Genomic DNA, 6,000 nt, shown 5'->3' with positions numbered 1-6,000 from the left:
ACACACACACACACACACACATATGTTAAGGAAGGAGAGGCACCTCAAGCAGAACTCCCATGCAGGGCCTCCGTTAAGTGCTTGACATGTATCATCTTCCCAGCTCCTGGCCATACCTGAGGAGGAGGAGGAGGAGGAGGCCTTTCCATGATTCTCTTGATTTTGCAAGTAAAAAGACAGAACAGTAATGCTTTACTCCAAATCTCCTAGCTCTGGAGTGGCCAAGCTCATATTCTAGCCCATATTGGTTGGACCCTAAAGCCCAGGCTATTCCTACTGTTCAAAGTGGCCATCTCTCAGGCTTGAGGTGAAGACCAGCAGGGACACAGATCATTACAGTGGAGTGAACTGGGACACAGTCATGTGGTGGAGTACCACACAGCAATGAAAAAGAATGATCTTCTGTGACACACAATGGCCTGGATGAATCTCCCAAACATTATGTTTAGTGAAAGGAATATGATGAATAAAGGATACACCATAGCAGGCCAAATTTGTATTCCATGTATATAAACTTCAAGAATGATCATAACTGATCCATGGGGATAGAAGTCAAAAGAGTAGTTAACCCTTGGGGCAGGAGGGAAATTACTGATTGGGAGGAAGCCAGAGAGAGCCTTCTGGAGCACTGGAAATGTTCTACATCTCCATCTAGGCGGTGATTACCTAGGTTGATACATATGTAAAAATGTATGGAGCTATAATTCTTAGGATCCAATAGAAAAAGTATTTTTAAAAACCCAGTGTGGCAATAGCTTTCCCCAGATCTTTGCATGGCTGGCTCCTTGTCATTCACATTACCCCCTAAATGTCACCTCTTCAGAAAGGCTTTCCCTGACCTCCCCCCCCCCACCTAATATAATCTAATGAAACACACACACACTCTGTTCTCTAGTTAGCATTTCTTCTATTATCTTGTTTTATTTTATTTTTGGCATGTACCAGTAGTGTGCTAGAGCTTCCTCTCCCTGGCACTGCCCAACTCAGTGTTCAGTGACTTCAGGTTAGGAGCTTGGAATCAGCCACAATGGGAATATTTACACCATGGAAATCAACAGATTCTGCAGTTCAGAGCTCCCCTCCTCCACAGCTGGTTGTTAAAACATGTACCAGCATACTCTGTACATCTCACTATCTGAAATTATATTTTGCATTTGTTTGTTATTTGTTATCTGTCTCCCCTGCGTGTAAGTCCATGAGGGGAGGGTCTATGATATTTTGTTTTTACTGCTGCATCTCCAGTGCTTAGAACAGTGATTGGTAAATAGTAAGTGTTCAGTAAATGCTGGCTGAATGAATAAGGGTCTGATGGCAACACTGTGGAAACACAAAAGAGGGAACAGTTAATTCTGTACCAGAATAGGGAACATTTGATCTGGGGCTTCAGGTAGAGAAAAAGTTTGCTAAGTAGACAATTGAGAAAGGATTTCCCAGGCAGAGGGAGCAATATGGAGGCATAAAAGAGCATGGGAGTGTCTAGAGAAACCCAGCAGCCAGGGTGGACCTATTGTACGGTGAGGAGAGATGTAAGTAGTGTGGAAAGGTAGGCTGGGGCCACATTGTGAAGGGCCTTAGCTCCTTGAACGGACGGCTGGGTTTTCCACTGTTGGTGGTTAGGGAGCCATTGAAATGTTTTAATTAAAGAGGGAATCTGATCAAGTCTTTGCTGGCAAGAAGTCTCTGGTAGCAGTGCGGAGGGTGGATTGAAGGGGGCTGCTGGAAGCCCAGTCGTCAATGTCAGTTTGCCTCGGACAGAGGCTAGTCTTTTGAGCCCTCAGATCTTCTTGTTTTCCCTGCCTGTTTCCTTCCCTCAGTGAAGATGGAAAACAGCTGGCTCTTTCCTCAAAACCCAGTGGCTCTCTAGGTCCTAGGCCTTAGTTTCCAGTGGCCACACTTCTTCTCAGCCTCACCTAGCTCAGAGGGGGCAGCCTATGTGGCCCTGTTGAGAGTCTCAGGGGAAGGGTGCCCAGTGTGGGCACAGGGACTGTCTGTGTATTCCTAGTGTTCTGACAGCCACCCCACACCCTGTTCTGGGCCCCATCCTGCTAAGCCGAAGGGCATCAGCAGCCACTACCTCTGTTGCTGCTAGAGGAGGAGGGTTAAGGGGCCTTTGTTGTCCAGGGTGTTGCTATGCAGGGCCAGCCACAGGCAGCTCTGAGATTGGGCTGTGGTCTGGTGTGGGGCTCGTGTTTGGCAGCCAACACAGCCCACCCCAGGCTGGGCTCCTGCTCTAGGCAGGGAGAGCTAAATTAGAGCCTCCAGCCTTCCAATTTAGAGGACCAAAATAAATCCAGCAACCTTCCTGCTGGGGCCCCAGTTCTCCAACCTCCAGGCAGAAGCCAGGCTTTGTCCTCAACTCTTAAGTTATAGAGACTGGGGAGCTGGGTGGCCAGGGATGGTTAAAGGCTTGCCCACAGGGCAGACAGGTGGCACAAGAGGATTGGGTCAAGGGCATTTGCCTGTGTTTCTATAATGAGTTCACTTGAGTTTGTTCTGATTCAACTCATCACCCATTTAATGTCGGGCACTGGGCTAGCTCAGCCCTGGAGTAATATTAAAAATTACTGATCTGAGACATGCCTTAAAGACCATCTGGACCACACTTCTTGTGTTACAGATGGAAAAATGAGGCCCAGAGAGGAAAAGGGACTGACTCGAGGTCACACAGGAAGTCAGGGGGGCAGAGCCAGGACTAGAATCTAGGGCTCTAGTTCAGAACTAACTCCACCCCAGGCAGACCCAGGGGAATGCACTGCCAGAACTTCAGATGGTATGTCAGGGAGTGCCCTGGAGGATCCCTAGAATTCATGTGGAAAGTGGGGGAGGCTTCCCCAAGGTAGTGCCTGGAAGCCGGGCTGAGACAAAAGGCAATTTAGGCATAGAGAACAGGCCTCACAAGAGCATCTCCTAGCCAGAACCAGGAAGCTTATGTGGCCCAAGAGTTGCATGGGTACATGGGTGTCCCTCCCTAGCATCAGTTCCAGTAAAGACCTCCCCTAGGAACACTTGCTTCCTTTCTTTCTGAGGAGGAAGGAAGCTGAAATGGTGATGATCATCATCAAAATAATAGCTAGCATTTATTGAGAGCTTACTGTGTGCCAGGCTCTGTGCTAAGTGTTCACATGTGTTGTCTCATTTGATCCTTGTAACAACCCTATGAAGTGAGGCCTATTATTATCCCCCTTTTAAAGTTCAAAAAGCAGAAGCACATAGATGTCAAGGGATTTGACTGAGGTGACACAGCTAGTGTTGCAGCTGGGATCTGAACACACGTAGTCTGCTTCTAGGGTCTCTGCACTTAACCACTGTGCTTTTAATAGTGTCAATGATAATTATAATGATGACTTTATATTTATTGAGTACTTTCTGTGTGAAAGCATTTCACCAGGAATAGTTTGTTTAATTCTCACAACAACTTTTGCAAGGTAGGTATAATTATTATTATCCCCAACTTGCAGATAAGAAAACTGAGGCACAGGGGTGCCTGGGTGGCGCAGTCGGTTAAGCGTCCGACTTCAGCCAGGTCACGATCTCGCGATCCGTGAGTTCGAGCCCCGCATCGGGCTCTGGGCTGATGGCTCAGAGACTGGAGCCTGTTTCCGATTCTGTGTCTCCCTCTCTCTCTGCCCCTCCCCCGTTCATGCTCTGTCTCTCTCTGTCCCAAAAATAAATAAACGTTGAAGAAAACTGAGGCACAGACAGGTGAAGCAAAGAGCTAGTATTGTTTCTGCAAGACCTTGCCACGTCGACAAGGGAGAAAGGATTTCCCAGGCAGAGGAAACAAAATGGAGGCATGAAAGAGCATGGGAGCATCTGGGGAGGTCCTGCAACCAGAATGTATTATACAGGGTGGGGATGGGGAGAGACATGGGGTGGTCCTGGAGGTTGCCCTGTGTCTTCCAGTGGAGGGGACTTTGCAGTGACCTGGGTGAGCGGGAATGAGGGGTTTCCCCTAGTTGATCAGTTTTTGGGAGCTAGGCTGGTAAGCCAGAACCACCCTAAGGACCCTCCCTACCTCAGTGGGTCAGACTAGGCCAGAGCAGGCAGAAGGGAGGGGAGCAAAAGGTATAGGACTTGCCCACCTCCTCCACAGGCAAGCAGAGCCAGAGGGTATCTCTGTAAGGTCTCTCTCTACTCTTTACCAGAAGCTCATTATCCCGAGGAGCTTTAATAATTCTCAGAGACCCAGAGAATGTCAGGGCCACAAGAGAGGCCGTTAGGGTGACCATCCCGTCCCATGCTTTCATGGCAACAATGTGAAAGCTGAGGCACAGAACGGTGGAGGGACTCACCCAGTGTCATTCAGCTCAGAAGTGGTGGGGCTGCAGGTCAACTCCCATTCCCCCGAGCTCTTTCTTCTCCCCACCATGACTCTTTTCGAGTAGGCTCTTAGAGTCAGAAGACACCTGAATATGAATGACAGTAGAGTTATCACCTGAAACCATGGAGGCCAGAAAGAAGTGCCACAACATTTCTAAAATCCCAGAAGAAAAGAACGGTCAATTCAGAATTCAGTATTCAGTGAAAATATCTTTCAGGACTGAAGCAGAATTAAGTACATTCTAAGATGAAGGAAAACTAAGAGAATCTGTCGCCAGCAGATCTGTTCTACAAGAAATGCTAAAGAAAGTTCTTCAGATGACAGGGCAATAATGCAATTGGGACAGATTTGGATAGATTTATTCTTTTGTGTCATGTTGGCCCTCATCACCTTCCCCTATCCCCAACCCTGTTCTCCTATGGTCCATCCCAGCCTAGATGCCCATGCCTTTTGCCCCCTGGCTGGAGCAGAGATTCAGGAGCCCTGGGCCCACGCCCATAGGCAAGGCAGAAAGCTGAGGGAATTGGTATGAGATGTGGAATCCTGGAATACAGAATGATACCTAACACCATTGATTTGCTAGGCAAACCACAGGCAGGTTTCTTATCTTTGTTGAGCCTCAATCTGGCCAATGGGGAAAATTACCCTTTTGTGTGGCTGAGACAAGAGGAGGGGTGGGAAACCAGTTAGTGGTGTGTGGAAAGGCTGTCCAGATGCGAGGCATGGTTATTATCATTCCTCTGCTGGCCTCCCTCCTTTCCAGCCAGCCAGGCATCTGCAGCGGGGGCTGGGGGCAGGCCACTTAGCAACTCAGCTTCCTTTACTTCCTCCCTGGGGCCTTCTCAGTTCTGGATTGCAAGGCTTTGATGGAAGGGGTAGGAGCTGTCTCTTCCATTAGCATCCTGGGCTGCCTTGCCTAGGCCTACCTCTTTCCATGGATTTTTTTTTCTGATGCCAATAGTTTCTACACACATGCTATCAAAAGAGAAGGAAGTGGGACAGAAGTGGGGCTCTTCCACCAGGGGTAGCTTGGCATCACCAGATGATCCTGGTGTGCTCTGTGCTCAGGCAGTGGGTGGAGGCATCTCCAGGAGGGGGCACGGCCCTGAATGCAAAACTTGAGGACAGGATGAAGAAAGGAGTACATAGTAACAGCTGCTAAAGACAGGAATGTACCCAGGCCTAGACTCAGAGCAAAGGCTGCCAGAGGAGTCCAGAGATCTGGCTTCTAAACTGATCGAGTCACATGCCAATCTGTGGCATTCTCCGTTCCCTTGTCAAACCTTGATTTCCCATCTGTGCTCTGCATGTGAAAGTACATGGGTGTCTGGGAGGGCTGGACTAATAATCCTCAAAGTTTCCTCAGGCTCTGATACACTGTGGTTCTAAGTGAGTGAGTTAAGGCTTGGGGCAGGAGGCTCAGGGGAGGTGGGGGTCCTGAAAGCTATTTGGAGGAGTCAGTATGATGTGTTCCTTGCTAGAGCACTTTGTTGCTTGATAGAGGACCTGGGAGTTCCAACCCTGCTCACTATCATCTACATAAGCTTGAACAAGTCACATAGTATCCCTAATGTTGTGAGGCCAGTTTTGCTTTTCTCCCACGGTCTCCACCAGTGGGCCATGTGGAGGACATGAGACCTCCTCTGGATCTGAAAGGATGGCTCACAAGATAGCTAAGA

This window comes from Prionailurus bengalensis, chromosome X (assembly GCF_016509475.1).
Source record: "Prionailurus bengalensis isolate Pbe53 chromosome X, Fcat_Pben_1.1_paternal_pri, whole genome shotgun sequence".
NCBI classification, from domain to species: Eukaryota; Metazoa; Chordata; class Mammalia; order Carnivora; family Felidae; genus Prionailurus; species Prionailurus bengalensis.
The sequence above is the reverse complement of the archived record's forward strand: the minus strand, read 5'-3'. Positions refer to the sequence as shown.